We start from the raw sequence: 17,777 nt of genomic DNA, 5'->3' as shown, positions 1-17,777 counted from the left end.
TGAAAGATATATTGCCATCCTCCACCAGAGATGTAGCCATTATTACACCGTCGCATTATGTCTTTCGTACCGCCCCCTCTCCCTGTTGAACTTCGTTAATGCAATTCTAGCTACTATTGTGGCCCGAGGATCCAGCTCTTAAAGTATAAGCTAATCATGAAGGATCAAGCAGGGTTGACCCCCAGCAGATCTACAGCACACAACCTGCGCATGTTCTTCACAATGACATATCAAATTACACATGAGTTAAACAGTCTTTTCAGCGTTCAGAAGGCTTCTGATTCTTTAGAATGTCTCTTTGTCTAAGACTTGTGTACTCTCCTCCATTGGGTAGCAGACATGCCGATGATTGCCCATCTGACTCTTTCCATATTGACAGGGGATCCTGACAGGAGTATCCACTGTTGCCTCTGATCTTTGCTATTGCCATGGAGTCACTTGGTATTGGCTGAGAGAACACCATTCCCCCAGAGGGATCACATTCCCTGCCATAAAATTATTCGTTCTGTTAGTCTAGTAAAGAACACATTTTCGCAGTCAATAAAGGGAGCAACAAAGAACGCAAACGTCCCAACTGTGGACCAGGCACGAACAAGGACCCAGAACTTTACAAATGCATATTGTGACTATGAACTGAGCCCTGCAGATGATTACCAATACACAAATAGACAATACACAGGACTACCTATTAGTGATTTTTTATTAGATCCTGCAGACTTCGTTTTAGATCATCTATACATATACAATATTTCATTTTGTGTACTACCACAGACATATAATGTGGTATGGCACAATTCTCACTAGCCAGAAGGCAAACTGTGGATACTTTTTCATAGTCCAGGTAGACATATCTTTCATATAATATTTCTATCCATTACGAACAACATGATATTTTTGGACAGACAGTATAGTTTTAGAGTGAAGGTTAATACCGAGCCCCAGTGTTCCAATCACAGATCTCAACAAAGAGTAAGTGTAGATATGTTCTTTATTTTATTTTCAATCTTTGTATGCATCCAATACATCCAATACAATATGTAGTGTAACCACACAACACAGGTTTCGTCTACGGTAGGTATACCACTGACTTCATCAGGGCTAATAGTTTGATTGCCAATGACCTGTTATTATGTGTACAGAATATTATATAATGTTTTCCAGTATCCGTATTTGTTAGTGTGGCCACCAACCCATTCCATAATCAATATTCTTCAGTCATAAAGTCTTTTAAGTATAACGTCCATAATTTCAAAATTATTCCACGGAGAGTACACCAGCAGAAACATTGGTGCTATACTTAGAAAACTTTATGACTGAAGAATATTGATTGTGAATTGTTGTGAATAGTATATTTTTATAGCATTTTTGGGACCAAACATATTTATTAGTTTAGATCTGCACCACAACATATGACGCAAGATTGCTTGATCTTAGATATAACTATTTTACATAGCACCTTTTTAACAAGAGGGACAGCACTTACATTAAATAGACCAATCTATTTCAAGAGGGTTGTACTACTATCCTTTTAAGGAGCTCCCACTTTGCACATCCTAAAGTATATATGATCACACTTCAGATGGTGATTTTATGCGATGTTAATTTCCAAGTACAAGAATAACTTTTATGCATCTTTACCCTCTAAACATGACAACATTATTAGACTTAGTTAGATACTTACAGGTCCCTGGATTGGAGCCACACTGCACAGGAATAATACAACATTATGGGACCCCTCTGCAGGACGTGACAAGGGGCCCCTGATTCCACCATATCTCTCAAATATGCATTAGCCTTAGGTTAAATGGTGCCCCGCTGAAATGTTTGTGGCCCCCTGATGGGATGGGACCCCACCTGCATCCCAAGACCCGTAAAGCCCAGCATTGCACCTCTACCACAATTCTTAATTTAGATATGTACACATGCCAAGAATCCCCACATCCCTCAACAAAGTACCATTGTATGTTAAGTCTGGAACAAAAAACAGGTTTGGAGATACATGATGACTCAGAGGTAGCTAAATGGGCAAGAACAGCAAAGTCCTTCAACAGCTCTCAATGTAAGGCAACCTCCGATAAAATTAGTAATTTACAAACGCCAGCTGTGGCAAACCTCCACCACATTCCTTGAGTGACATAACATTAAACAAGTATAGGTGCTCTTTTCTCTGGGTTTGGCCATCTACAACCCATATTTTGCTGTTGGCGTAGTACACAAACTAGTAACTCGATATATATGTCACTGGCATGCACAAACAATACAGATGGATCAGAAGGATGAATTTTGTGATATTTGCACTTGCCTGATGCGCTGAACGAAACTCCTTAATAGATTTGGCCTTGAAAAAGATCCTGCCGGAACAAAACACATTGACTAGATCACGTTGACCACAGATGGCGTTTTATTTCTTCTGAACTCTAAATCAATAAGAAACTAGGAAAATATGGATTATAATAGGACACTAGAGAGGCGAGCGGCTGTGGAACACAAAGCTAATGAATTTAATTATCTATGCTTGTTATGATTACATATTGAAAGTGCTATCTCTATCCACAAGCTCCTATAAAATTAGTCCAGTTGATCTGAAAGCGATGTTTAGAGGATCAGAACTAGGCTAGAGAGGTTGCGACACCCGAGGTTGTGACACGCCTTGAGGAATGTTTCGTATGTGCAGGGCCATAGAAAAATTCTGTAAGGAGGTCCTTTCGCGTATCGAAGACATCCCATCGTTTGAAGGTCCTGGCGAACATTTAGTAGAGAGGTGGAAAATTATAACATCTACCTTCTGGCATCAACCATTAGTAGATTCAGCTTCAACTGCTTTTAGTGGTTTGACTTTCCAGGTCCCAAAAATGGAGGGGCCCTGATATGCCACCAACCCTTTTTGGTAGACTAAGGTCTATAATATATATGTTATGGAGAAACTAACATCAATGGTAGAGGATACACTGGCCACATAAAAAATATCTAGGGACTGTTCCAAGCCTATGTTAAATGCACAATTGTGGTGGGCTTAAGCCTTCACCCTCCTCGTGACCAAACTTACCGCAATTATGATGAAAAATCCAGAAGGAAAAATGGAAACTATGGCTTTGATTCTTGATATGTGCCTGATATTGTTGCTTTCTTCCTTTATTTTACAAACCAAACAGAATGTGGACCCAGGAGATATGTGATTGTGGTTTGCTATATCTGTACAGTCTTGTGCCAGTTAAAACCTAAAAAGAGTTGTTCAAAATTGGTTTAAATGTACTAACTGCAGCATTGCAAGATGTGCTAATTGCTAAGCGAGCTTACTGAACCATAACAATATGGTCGACTAGGAAAAACTTGAGAAAGGTGTTTTTCAAAGTATGAAATTAATTCTTAGGAGTGAGACTTGAGGTGTGGGTGTGGGCTTCCTGGTGGATTAAACCCTCAAGCAAGTTATGTTAATTTATGTCATGTCATGTTATGTCGTATTATGTTATGGGAAGGCAGGTGTGTGTGCCTCGCCCTGCCTAGGATCCTTTAGTCAATTGAAAAGCTAGATTTTCAGCTTCCTGCAGAATTCAAGAAGGCTCTGATATGGAGTGGGAGGTCGTTCTGAGAATAAGGAGCACTGTAAGAGAACCCCCATCCTCCTGATCTGGTTTGGTGAATGCAAAGGATGTGTGAAAGCAGCGGCTGCTCCTCCATTAGGGCAGAGAAGCATCGACCCCCGCCACCACCCGGAAAATAAAACGGGTTTTTTACCCGTTTTATTATCATTTTATTTTAATCCCCCTTAAACCTGCCCCTAGGACTCTGACGAGTCTTGGGGGTGGGTCCAGGGGGATGACACTGTGGTGGGGGAGTGGTAGTGCACTCCCTTGCCCCTTCTCTGTGCATGAGGAATGTCCAGCCATTTCAGGCCGGCCAAACCTACATGCGCAGTGAAGCTTTCTCCAGCCCCAGCAACGTTGCTGCAGCTGGAGAAAGCAGTCACAGGCTCCCAGTGTGTCTGAGAGCGCAAAGTCCCAGTGCTCAGGCCAATCCTGATGCTGCTTTCATGCAGCCAAGATTGGCTGCAGTGCATTCTGGGAGCCTGTGCCCAGAAGAGCGCGATGCAGCGGACGGCAAATAATTTTAAAAAAATTATTATTATTTTGTACCCCGACCCCCACACCCCCTCCCCAGCTCCCTCCTCCAGCCCGCCCTCCCATTACTGTGTGAAAGTAGGCGTTCTGTAGAGTAGAGATGTCTGAGTGGTTGGTGGAAGGAGATGTGATCGATGAGGTAGGTGGGGCCTAAGTTGTGTAGTGCCTCGAATGTGTGGAATGTGTGGTCAGGAGATTGAATTAGCACGTTTGTGTATCAGGAGCCAGTGGATCTCCCTGAGGTGTGGTGTGATGTGAGTTCTGGTGTGTGGGAGGTTCAGGATGAGCCTGGATGCCGAGTTCTGGATGGTTTGTAGTCTTCTAGTGAGTTGCTTGGTGATCCCGGCATTGAGGGTTTCCCGTAGACCAACTTGCTGGTGACTAAGGCGTGAGTGACAGTTTTTCTATTGTTGCTTGGGAGACATTTGAAGATCTTCCTTAGCATTTTCAGAATGTGGAAGTGGGGTGGAGTGACAATGTTGACTTTTGAGGTTATGTCCAGTTTTCTATTGATGATGATTCATAGGTTCCTGGCGTAGATTTTCGGTTTGGGTTCAAGTTTAGCCTTCCGCTAGTTGGAGTCCCATGCTAAGGCATTCTTCGCGAAGATCACTACGTCTGTCTTGACTGTATTGAGTTTGAAACAATTGGTTTTCATCCAGTTAGTGACTTCGATCATGCAGGTGGTGAACTTGTTTCTTGCGTTGGCAGCCTTATCCAGGAGAATGAGGTGCGGGTCGTCGGTATCGGAGATGATGTTGATGTTGTATGCATGCATAACACCGGTCAGAGGGACCTCATATGCAAGAAGAGGGTGAGTCTGAGCGATGCTCCTTGACGAACTCACAAGTTCAGTTTCCAGGCTTCGAGGAGTAAAGTGCCAGGCTGACAGCTTGTGTTCCTTCTGTAAAGAAGGAGCAAATCCAGCGGACAGCGGGTCCTTGGCTTCCAATCTCGTGCAGGCACCTGATGAGGATGAGGTGTGAGACGTGTCAATTGCTGCAGAGAGTTCCTGGAGAATGAGTGCTGCTGTGTGTCATCTGTCAAGGAGCATGCAGATGTCGTCTGTGACAGAAAAAAGAGCTGTTTCTGTAGTGTGGTTGGACCTGAATCCGGACTGCGTGGCGTAGAGGAGCTAGTGGTTGCTGATGTGGTTGGAGAGGTTTCAGTTGATTATTTTCCCTAAGACTTTGTCCAGGTGCGGTAGGCGGGAGATGGGTCTGTAGTTGGAGAGCGTAACTGAGCCAGCTGATGGCTTCTTGAACAGGGGTGTGATGGTGGTGTGTTTCGAGGTGTCCGAGAATGTAGCCGAGTCGATTAAGGCATTGTGGATGAGTGTTAGTCTTTGCTCATCAGTAGGATTTCTTTAGTGAAGGCGTGATGTGGACAAGCGTCAGATGGGGCCCTGAGTGAAGGGTCCTAATGATAGGGGTGATTTTGATGGTGGTGATGGCAGGGTTGCTTTGGCCGTGATGGGAGGTTGAGTTGACACAGAAACGGGGTCCGGTTGAGGATAAAAATTGCTGCATAGGGAGGTGATTTTGTTGCAGAAGAATTCTGAGAGTTTGTTGTAAAGACCTTGCAAGGGGGTGAAGTTGCAAGAGGTGATAGGAGGGGGGTGAAATCTTTGCTGACAGGGAACATTTCCTTACTTCTGTTTGTGAAGGGATCAATGCAGTCTGCAAGAGATGGACACTTGGTGTTCCATTTATGCTGGTGGTAGCATCTTAGGGCAGATTTGATGTCTTTATCCATGGTGTCTTGACTTGTTCTCCATTCACACTGCAGTTGCTTACAGTGGCATTTCACCAACCTGAGCTCCTCTGTGTACCAGCTGGCCTAAGTTTGGGATCTTACCGTTGGGTTGCACTTGAGGGAAGCCAGGGTGTCCACGCATTACAGTGATCCAGCTGTTGAGGTTCTTTATGGCTTTCACCAAGTTGCTGGTGTGCTCGGGCTGGTGCACAGAGAGTCCAGAAGCCCAGTCCTCTTCTGTGATGCTTTTCCAGCTGTGACGGGTGGATCCACTGGTAGTAGGTCTGTGGTGATGCAGGATGGGTATGCCGAAACTGATGAGGGCGTGATCGGTCCTGGTCATAGTTGCTGTCTTTTCGACTGTGATGCTACTTATTGAGGAGAAAACACTGGCCCATCGCTGTGGCCGGGTTCACTAACGTGCTGGGTGAGGCTGAGGTTTCAGAGGTTTTCTAGAATGGGCGTAGAGTTTGGTTTGGTGTGGTCTTCTAGTTAAGATTTCCGAGGAAGATGAACATGCTAGTGTTGATTATAAGTGGTGTGATGCAGTCCATGATGTTGCTGGCAAAATTGATGTGCGGTCCTGGTGGTCTGTATACGAAGGTTCCGCCTAGGTAGAAGTTGGCTGTGATGCATATGTTGAACGTGAGGTGCTCCATGTAGCTGGTGAGAGTCAGTGAAACATGGAGACCTGAATCCTCAGCAAGGGGATGCATTGTTAGAGTTGTGTTTTCAGGTGCATAAAAAAGCCATGTAACTCCCTATTATGTTAAATTATTCTATGCTGTGGAATTCTATACTGCATCACAGCACATGGCGCTAAGGAAAACATTTAGGAGATGCGAATGGACCTCAGTATCATCAGAGCTCCATGTGAACCCTGCAATGTAAGATGAAAGAATTATCATGTGAGAGGCAGCAGCAAGCATTTGTGGCCCCTTGGTGGAGAAATGGTTGGGGCAGGGGGGAATAAAAAAAAGAAATTTACCTGAAGCCCGACATCTGCTACCTCACAGGCTCTTCAGCTCCAACATGACGATTCTCACATAGGCTCCCAGACTGTCCTGCGCCTATCATGCTGGTATTACCCAGCATGAGAGGAGTGTAGGGATTGGGCGGAGCGGGCTGGTTCCACGCTCAGGCAGGGACTGGGAGCCTGTGCTCTTGAGCCCTGCGGATATCTCCAAGCACCAGCTTGGAGATATCCAAGTGCACAAGTCGGTTTGGCCGCCCGTGGACGGCAGGCCAAACCTACATGTCCACTGGCAGTGCCTGAGCTCACCACTGCTCCTGCTGCCGGAAGCCCCGCCCTCAAGCCTCAGCGGCGGGTCCATAGTAAAACAAAATTATAATAAAGCATTTTTATTAACTGCTTCGTTATCGTTTTATGTTACGTGTCTCTGCTGGTTACAGCAGTGGGGCGACGCTCCTGCACCATAACGGAGCAGCCGCCCCTATGTGGATTGCCATGCTAAGGATTTCCCAAGTGCCCTGGAAAGGCCTGTAAGGCTTGAATAAAGTCAGACTATATCTCTCCTAATATCCCAACGCTGACTGTGTCGCTAGCAGGCGATACGGTAGACTGGTAGAATGAGTTTCTGTGTTCCGAAGAATCCTGATAATATAAAAACAGATTAATAAAACTGCCTGAGCTCGGCGTTCAGCTCTGACTCAGGCTCCCAGTGCCAGAGAGGTTAACTTTCTCAAGAAATAATAAAAATCAAGATAAGCAGGAAGCCGGGGATTGAATCAGATACATTTGCTAGGCCTCGTGCTTGCACTGGTCTCACGGGGAAACACTGCATTTCTATTTGCTTTGTGGGGTCTGCACAGCACTTCTGGAAGCATATTGAAAGCCTTTTTCGCGACGAAATGTGATTAGGAGTCAATTTCACTCCTCACCAGCTCGACGGCTTTGCAACAATCAAGCCAGAGCGGGCCTTGCTCGCCGGCTGTCAGTCAGGCCACGCGGCTCCTGCGTAGGCTGCGGCTGCACGTGCACGGAAGACACAAAATCACAACCTCTGCGCAGCTAGACATGGTTACACGCATCTTCCCGCCATTCAACCCTTGATGGCAACAGGCTTACTAAATCGAGTCCACTTCTCAAGATACATGAACTGCAGGGCTCTCTGTCAGTCCTAAAATGGTCCATAAACTGAAAATTAAAAAGTCTGACCGCTTAACCAATCTTGCATCATCACCAGTCACCAACAAAAATGGCGTCCCTTTGATGACGTCAGGTTGAGTTTTAAAACCTACTGTAACAGTTTTTTACTAGCTGACTGCTTTACTCAATAGTGAAGCCAGTGGCGTATTTAGCCTCCTCGGACGTTGGGTAAATCGCCCAACCCCCCCCCCCCCCACCCCCCCATACACAGGCCCAGACTGGATCAGTGATCAGACCACCCCACAAGTTCATCATATACTGAGACATATGCCTTCCTCAGCCCCTGCTCTCCCCAAGAACACCAGCAAGCAACAATGGCTTCAGCACTGAACTTTCAACCCTGGTATATCCAGTCTCTCTACACAGTCTGTAACAGATCCAAGGGGCTGCAGCCGGACTGACGGACAGAAAGATCTCCTCACCTGCGCCATAAATGCTACCCACTGGCTGCAGCCAACACCCTGACCCTGTCTCACCCACCAACGCATCCCTGTGTTAATGTTTTCATGGCAAAAGGACTAAAGTCCCTGAACGTTTCCTGGGAACAATCTACCTGCTAACCTCCACATCAAGGAAAAAAAAATCTTGATAGAAAGAAAAACAAAAAACAATCTTAACTTTTCTAAACTCCATTTACTGTCACGTATTCAGTCAACAAAAAAAGTCTTAAGGTAATGCGGCTCTCAGAGCTGCACTTTCAGCTCCATTCATGCTTTCTTTTATATATACTTACGTTTGAAAGCTGTAAGGATGACAGCAAATGCTAACATGTCTCTGCAGCTGCTGAATTTTGCACATGGTGCTTTCCCCCATCGTTTGTCGGTAACAGCTTACAATTGCAATGGAAATAATTTGTGATAGAATTAAGTGATTTCCAACTCTTGTACTTGTAGATAATTTCTCTGATTGACAGCTGCAGATATTTTTGACTCATCCCTGTTTTTAGCAAGCTTGCTCTCGTTTAACATACTGAGTAATGTAGCTAAGATGTTCTTATTTCTAGAGAAAGGATCTGCCTCAGTTGTACAATGCATTTATTACAGTTCTTGGGGCTGTTATATCTCGAAACCTTATTGCAAGGGTCCCGGAAAATCTGTGGCCTCCCGGGCGCCCATCCCAATAAATACCAATTGTTTTAGGTTCACTATTTACGAGTTGTACATTTTGCACCCAATTCCAATTTACGCACTTATGCGATTCTGCAGCTTATTATGCATAATGACGGATGGTTTGCCACTCTTGCCACATAATTCGTCATCTGCTGCATAATTTGTGTATTTTAACAAAAGAGTAGTTTCAAGGTCAAACGTGTCAAAAGTTATTTAAAACGCGGCCACGTGTGTTGCTGCACAGCGCAAGGCTCTTTGCAAAGATTAAAGACAGCCTATTAACTGGGGGCGTGGCCAAGCCGAGCTGCAAGATGGCCGCTCGGTGAAGGGGCTCTGCCGGCCGAGCACACTATCTGGCAATTATCCGCCTTAAATCTACCTAGCCCAGCCGGCATAGAGGGGCAGAGTGCACGCCAAGAGAGGGGGCACATACTGGTGCGAAAAAAATGGAGAAGAATTGACCGCTGCAGCGGAGGTTGGCCTCGCGGCCCGGCGGCCTGTTCCTGACCAGAGAGAAGGAGCTGCGGCAATATCGAACGCGGAGGTCGTGCCTTGTCAGGGCTGCCTGGGGGCCACGCTGGGCTTCCGAACGCCTCCCATCCGCCACCCATAACCTGATGAAGCAGCTGTAGCCCCCATGAAGAGAGACTTACAGGGCATTCGGAGGACCCGAGAAGCTGCGGCGGCAGGTGGGCGGAGGCCTGTAGCGGCACTGCGACTACCGACATAGTGAAGCCGCGGCCTTCCCCGGCCTGGTGGACATCTTGCGGTGGTAAGCCTGCGTCAGGGCGCCCCGGCGGTTGTTAAATGGTAGCGGCAGTTTCAGTCGATAACCCTTCAAGTATTGCCCGGCAGTAATCGCCTCTCATACCATTCGATAATTTACCAATGAAAGAGGCAGGCGCCGGAGACTGGAAGGCAGGAAACAAAGTTTTATTCCGTCGGAGCAGAACACATCAGATCAGACAGCAAGGTATCGTCACGAGGTGCTCTAACTGCATCTCTGAGGCCTGGCCTCTTATACACAGGTTTATGACTTTATTGCAGGTTTATTGTACATGGCACATTCTTGAGTTTACTTTGATGTATAAAAGAACGTCTTCGGAATCCCCACTTCGAACTCGTTCCCACACATATCTACAGTGGAAGTCCCCACCCCATCTACAGTAGGAGATGGCTATCATGCAGCTGGACATTCCGCCAATTCCCGGGGGTGTGTGCAACCGGCCGGGTCTCAGGGGGTAGGGGCTTTGATCCACTGTAATCCCTTTGATGCGGGGTGTTTCCCTTACAGTAGGGGCAATAAACTGCATCCGCAGGGCTAGGTGATGGCCTGGGATCGGTTCGGACAATGGGGCGCAGAGGAAGGGGGTTATCAAAGAGAGGCATGACCATGTATGGGATGTCGGTCAGGCGTGGGATGTGGTTCCATGACAGGGTCGCGCAGAATGAGGGGGTTTATGGCCCGTGTATGAGAGAGCGGGGGTGGCCGGCGCGCGGGGGATGCTCGCAGCGCCAGGGGAAAGCGCTGGCGATCGAGAATGAGCGGGGAGAGAGTGGGGTGCCTAAAATGGTGGCCGTGCGTTCGCTGTGCGTGGCGCTGGGGAGAGGCAAGATGGCGCAGATAATGTTCAGTTACAAGCTAAATTTCCACAGTCCTCCCTTTTAACATATCTCGCCAGCTTGTCTAGTTCGGATCTATCCCCATAATACTACGAATTTCCACCTCATACAGAGCTTTCATTCGCTCTGTTTCAAAGTCCAAAGTCTTAGGGCAGATGCAGTTCATAAAAAGCGAACATAAAGGTGGCAGACACTGAATCCCCAAGCAACATCCACATAGTATCACAATCGGTATTAGGATAAATGAAAACAGCCTCCATCCCCAACTTTTAATAGTGTCCCAAAACCAACTCCCCAGTGACCATTCTTCTTGCTCTTGATGGACCTCTGCGGATAGTCTGTGGAGGTGTTCAATTGCTTTGTAGACTGAGGGTGAGTTATCCGGTACGTAGGTACAACAGCTGGACCCAATGATGCGGCATGCTCCTCCACGATCAGCCAGAACCACATCTAGAACGAGGCGGTTCTGAAGAGCCACTAGGCGGACGGCCTGGAGCTCGGCGGTGTTGTTGGCGAGGATGCCGGCCGTAATGTTCATCGCCGTTTCGACTGCCTGGGTTAAGTGGCGGATGGCACGGCTGTTTGCCATTGGACCCCAGAGTGGAACAAGGCCTTTTACTGCGTCCATGAACTGTGCTCCGGCGGAGTCGGCTTGCACAATGTCTTTGGCCCGTTTCTGTCGGTGATGGTTTGCTGGAGCCACATATGTCGGAGGAAGGACAAAGGCGATGTAGCAGGTGCCTCCCCAACCTTTCGGAAGCCAGGTGTAGGCCTTAGTACCACAGACGAAGTACATATTCGGGGAGGCAACAAAGGAAGGCGGATCAACTGAGTCCAATGTTCGGGTGATGAGGCAGGAGCTGTGGCCCACCAGCTGCGCCCCCAGGCCTTCGAGGCATACAAATCCAGTGATGTTGACGACGGATAGGGCCACTGTCAGGGTGGCGGCCGTTCGTTTCCGGAGGTAAGAGAAGGTGGGTCTGGCTGGGTTGTTGAACACTTGCATTTCAACTCGTTCTTTGGCAGGGATGTCCATGTGAAAGGAAGTGTTTGATCTCAGAGGACAGAAGGGGGCAGAAGTTTTTCCAGTTTTGTTCAGTCAGAACCCATGGTAAAAGTGTGACATGGTTCTGCTGGAAGTGGCATTGTCCTTGTAGCTTTCCTGTAGGAGGATTAACCAGGCGAGGCAGGAGCCATGGACAGAAAAAGGTGAAGGGATGAAAGGGATAGAGTGTCCAGTGGCATGTGGTAGCAATCCACAGATCCAGCAATTAGTGGCGTTGGCAGCAAGATTGTGTTGGTGGAGCAACTGCACAAAAGAGTTATTCCAGAACTCCTTACGCCTCTCTCGGAGTTGGGGTGAAAGTGAGATCAGATGGTGTTCTTTCATGGTGGTAGGTTGAACGGTGGTCAGCAATGTCTTATGAGCGGGTGTGCTCTCCTCCATGATCCAGAAGGTGACCACGAGGAGAAGGCAAAAGAGAAGGGTAATGAAAAGTGCAATAGTCTTTGAGCTGTGCATTCGGTCAGTCTTTGGGTTTTTGTAGTGGATCTTCGGACGTCCGGTTGCTTCCATCATCTTCATGTCGGGCGCTTCCATCACCTTCAAGAGACTCGGTAGCGGGCAGAACCACAGACTTTGTTTAGTTTCTCTCCTGGTGGCCTTTGAGGTGACTAGGCTACCGCTCTGAGATTTCCACTTAGCCTGTGGTCTGCTTAGCCGAAGTTCTCTCCTTTCGTCGCAAGTTATACCCTTCCTTGGATGGCACGGTGGGATCGGGATATCTTACTAACTCAAGTGTCTCTGTATCTGGGCAGCGGCTCAGGGATGGTCGGTCTTTGTCCAGAAGTTCTTCTTGGGCGGTGATGTTGTCCATGGTTGTCAGGGTCGGCGATACCTTCTTGCAGTGGTGTGCATGCAGCCAATTGCGTTTCCCCTCCACTCGAAGAGCTGTTCGGGTGGTGATCAGGACTTGCAGGGGGCCCGTCCACCGGGGCTCCAGACTCTTGGTGCGCTGGAAGTTACGCACTAAGACGAAGTCACCGGGTTGGATGACGTGTCCGGGGCCCCTGGAAACATCGGGAATGGCGTGCAGCACCTGCTGATGGATAACAGACAACGTTTTAGTTAGGTTATACAAATAGTCAGACATGAGGACGTCCGGGATGTCGTGGATGGATGTTGGCTTTGGAGCAGCCCAAAGGTTCATGGGCCGCCCGAAAACGACCTCGTAGGGGGTTAAGTGGTGTTTAGTGGGGGTGGAACGCATTGATAGCAATGCTAGCGGGAGAGCGTCTGGCCATCTCAGTCCTGTGGTGGCGACTATTTTTGCTATCTTAAGCTTCAATGTGGCGTTGTGTCGCTCAACCAAGCCTGCACATTGGGGATGGAAGACCGCATGGAATTTCTGTTTTACACCCAACCCTTTTAAGATGAGTTGGATAACTTCGGCTACGAAGTGGGGGCCATTGTCGCTCCACAAAATTCGACAAAGGCCGTATCGGGGGAAGAATTCCTTCAGTAGTACTTTTGCGGTAGTCATAGCGGTGTTGTCATGGGTTGGGTAGGCTTCCACCCACTTGCTGAAGGCACACACAACGACAAGTACGTACTTCAAACCTTGGCACCTTTCTAACTGGACATAGTCCATTTGTAGGACTTCAAAGGGGTGATTGGGGACCCCAAACCCTCCCCGGGGTACAGCAGTTCCTTTCCCAGGGTTGTGTTGGAGGCATACTAGGCATTGTTGGACCAGACGTTTGGCTGAGTCTGGGATTTTGTCGTTGTGCCAGACTTTGGAGATGAGTTCGATCATGGGGGCAGAGCCTATGTGTGCGGGAGAGTGTGCCATGGTCAGCATGGGGATCAAGTATGAGTCTGGTAGCAACCATTTGTTCAAGTCTTTAGTTCGCCAGCAACCGTCATCGTCCTTCAATCCCACCCGGGCCCATTCAGTTAATTCGTGTGGTGTGCTGGCTAGTTGGATATCCCTAATCGTTTCCCTAGCATCCTTCCATTTCTCAGTTTGTGACCTGGTCACGTACATACGGGTCGTGGACCTATTCTCGGCTGTGGTTCGGGCAGTAATGTCAGCCAGTGCATTTCCCTGTCCTATAATGTCTGTCACCTTCTTGTGTGCCTGGCATTTGATCACAGCTAACCGTGTGGGGAGGAGGGCTGCTTCGGTCAGGGCAGAGACTAGATCTCCATGCAGGATGGGTGTGCCATGAGAAGTCAAGAATCCCCTCTCTTTCCATAAGAGCCCAAAGTGGTGAACTACCCCGAAGGCGTACTGACTGTCTGTGTAAATGTTTGCGGTTGTCCCTGCTGCCAGGATGCAGGCTCGTGTGAGAGCAATTAGTTCCGCCGCCTGTGCGGATCGCTGTGTGATGCGGGCTATCTCAACAACTGTTCGGGCTGTGGTGACTGCATAGGCAGCTGAGGTGGTGCCATCGGGGAGCTTGATGCATGAGCTATCCACCCACAGTTCTCCGTCAGGGTCCGGGAAGGCAGTATCCCGGAGGTCAACCCTACTCTTGGTTTGTTCGTCGGTGAGGGTCACGCAATCATGTATAGGGGACGCATTGGGGTCAGCGTCAGGGAGAGGCAGTAGAGTAGCTGGATTCAGAGTGGTGCATCGTTTCAATGTGATGTGGGGTGCAAGCAGAGTCAGTTCGTAACCAGTCAGTCGTGCGCTAGTCAGGTGTTGAGTCTTGGTTTGGTTCAGGAGGGTGTCAACCGCATGGGGTACCAATACTGTGTGGGGGTTCGAGAGCACGATCCCCTCGCTTTGCCGGATAGAGATAGCAGCGGCGGCTACTGCTCGAAGGCAGGCGGGCAAAGCTCTGGCTACAGGGTCAAGAGTGGCAGAGAAGTAGGCACAAGGGCCTTGCTTAGGGCCTATGGACTGGGTTAGGACAGACAACGCACATCCCTCCCTTTCGTGGGTGTAGAGGGAGAAAGGTTTAGTGTAGTCTGGGGTTCCTAGGACTGGGGCCGAGCAGAGGGCGTCTCGTAATTCTTTGAAGGAGGATTGACATTCGGGTGTCCAGGGGAGGGGGAAGGGGACATCTTTAGCCAGCAGGGAAAGCAGAGGTTTTATGATAAGACTGAAATTTGGCAACAATTGTCGACAAAAGGAGGTGAGGCCTACTAGGGACCGTACTTGCTTCTGAGTCTTGGGAACAGGGGTTTCTAGGATGGTCTGAATTCGGTCAGGGGTAAGTTTTCTCCCGTCTTTGGATAGTAGGTGGCCTAGATGTGTTACTTGTGGTTGGCAGAATTGCAATTTCTTCCTGGAGACCTTGTGACCGTTCTCTGCGAGGAAGCGGAGGAGGTGAATGGTGGCTGTGACGGCAAGTGGAGTGGTGTCGGCCGCCAAAAGAATGTCATCGACGTACTGTATCAACACCACTCCATCGGGTAGTTGGACTGCATCTAGTTGCCTCTTGAGGGCTTGGCTATAAATACTGGGACTCTCAGTGTAGCCTTGGGGTGCCCTGCAGAATCTGTACGAACGGGCTTTTAAAGTGAAGCCGAACAGGTAGCGGCTGTCTGGGTGGATGGGGATGGAAAAGAATGCGTTCTTGAGATCAATAACAGTAAAGGTGGTGGCAGTGGATGGAATCAGGGTGAGGATGGTGGTGATGTCTGAGACCACGGGGTACTGGGGTATGACTACTTTGTTAACCTCTCGCAAATCAACAATGAAACGGTAGGCTTTCTCATCTCCCTCGCCTTGCTTCTTTACAATGGGTAGGATAGGGCTGTTGCAATCATTACTGACTACTTCTTCTACCACTCCTGCCTCGACTAGGGACTCGATGATTTCCACCAATGCCTTCTCGCCTTCGGGTGATATCCGATACTGTGGAAGCTTTGGGAGCACTGCGTCCGGTCGGACGGTTATGTGTACCGGGTCGATCACCATGCGCCCTACATCTGAGTCGGTTTTAGCCCATAGATGTGAAGGTAATGTGTCGAGTAGGGACATGTCAGCATCGGTTATAGAGAGCATACGCCGTGTGTGACAGAGTCTGGACAGATCTGGGTTATCGTGTAGGATGACTCGAACTCCGTCTGGGGAGCATCTGATGGTAGCTCGAAAATGTTTTAGCAAATCAAGTCCCATAATAGCATCGGGGGTGTTGGAGGAGAGCAGAAAGGTTGTGTCAGTGGTGTTATCTTCTAAGTCAAAGGAGATTGGTGCTGATAAGGGGTTAGTGGAGGGCGTTCCATCGAAGCCTATTGTGGTTACATGTGAGCCAGACAAGGGTGCCCTAGGAATCAGTCGTTTAGATAACGCACTACGTGTCGCCCCAGTGTCTACCAGGAATGGAGATTTTGTGCCCAAGACCTTAGCAGTGACGTAAGGACCTTGCTGGTCAACACGGAGTTCGACTGGATCCCTCCCTTGCCCCTGGCGGTCCTATGCGAAGTCATGGGTGCTTTCATAGTCGGACTGTTGACACTGGTTTTGTCGGGGCGATCAAAGGTGTTTGGTCTGCCTGGCCTGTCGTTGATGGCGTCGTTCGTGTACCCTCGTCCCTGTCCTCTATTTCTGGGGTCATATGCTGTGTCTCTGGGGTCCCTATTTTTGTTCATTTCCAGAAGGACCGGGCACTGGGATTTCCAGGGTCCGAACCCTCTACAGAACGCACATTGATTCCCATCTAAGTCTCTCCGTCCGTTGTAGGGTGCAGGGGTATGGTCTCTAGGGGGTAGCTTTCTAGGGGCGGTTGGTTGGTAATTCCCTTTCGGGGGTTCTCTTCCTATGGTCACCCCTTGCAACTGTGCTATCATTACCCTCTCCTTCAGTTCCTTTTTCTTCCTTTCTGACGCCCTATCTTTCTCATTCTTTTGGTTTTCGTAGTATTGGGCCATCTGGAGGATAGCTGCGGGTTTGGAGGCTGCCCAACTACTCTCGCTGGTCTGCAGCTTCTGGGAAACTTCTTGTGACAGACCCTTCACATAATTCTGGACAAAGAGGTGATGTCCGGTTGCAGTGGTCATGTCCTGGCCACTATAATCGGAAAACACAGTCTCGAACCGAGAGAAGTATTCAGACACATCCTCCTGGGGTTTCTGGCGACAAGCCGTCACTATCGACCAATCTACCTTTCTTTCTGGGATTAGAGTCTTCAACTTATGTACAATCTTGTCTGGGAGCTCCAATATGGCTTTCGGGGGTTTCTGTCCTGGTTCTCGCTGTTTATCTATGGTATCGAGTTGTACCCAGGTATATCCGAACGGCTCAGCGTGGTCAACTTTCCGGATTTGTTTCCACACATCAGCCGGCAGACATAATCCGAAGAACAAGTCGATATCTGCTAAAGTCATTATTGTTGAGCCTAAGGCTGTACCTAGTTCGGTGTAGAAGGCAGTCGGGTTCTTTCTTAAGTCGGGTAGAGTTTTTCTAAAGGTCAAAATATCTTGGCGATCCCATGGCTGGTAGACCCAATTATATACAACCCTCCCCTTCGCATCTTGGTGGTTGATGTCGTCATGTGTTCCCTGACCTCGTGGGGGGACCCAGTAGGGGGCGGCCTCTTTGATGGGCATCATGGTATCAGTCCTTCCTTCCTGGGGCTTAGCCGCTATGGGGGTTTCTGTTTTGGTTGTCTGCCTGTGTTCTTTAAGGTGTCGATAAACCTCGAGTGTACGAGTGAAGAGGTTCGTCACATCGCCCTCTCCTTCTTCCCCAATGTCTACCTTCCTATATAGGGCCGCTAAGCCTTCGGGACCTTTATCGCGGTACCTATCCTCATATGCATTCAGGGCGTGGTAACAAAGTCGTATGACAAAGTGTCGTCTACGGCTGTCGGCATACGAGTTATGCACATCTGTTATATACTCCTCACTTTCCTTTCGCTCCACCAGTGTCCCTACTATCTTGTCGATTCCTGCTCGTTCATCCTTTGTTAGTCGATTCATTCTGGTGGAATCTTTCTTTCTTATCTCAGGGTCATCCAACGTCGTTGCCGACGTTGTGTTCAGTACAA

The sequence above is a fragment of the Triturus cristatus genome, chromosome 3_2 (genome assembly GCF_964204655.1).
Source record: "Triturus cristatus chromosome 3_2, aTriCri1.1, whole genome shotgun sequence".
NCBI classification, from domain to species: Eukaryota; Metazoa; Chordata; class Amphibia; order Caudata; family Salamandridae; genus Triturus; species Triturus cristatus.
This window is presented reverse-complemented; position numbering follows the sequence as displayed.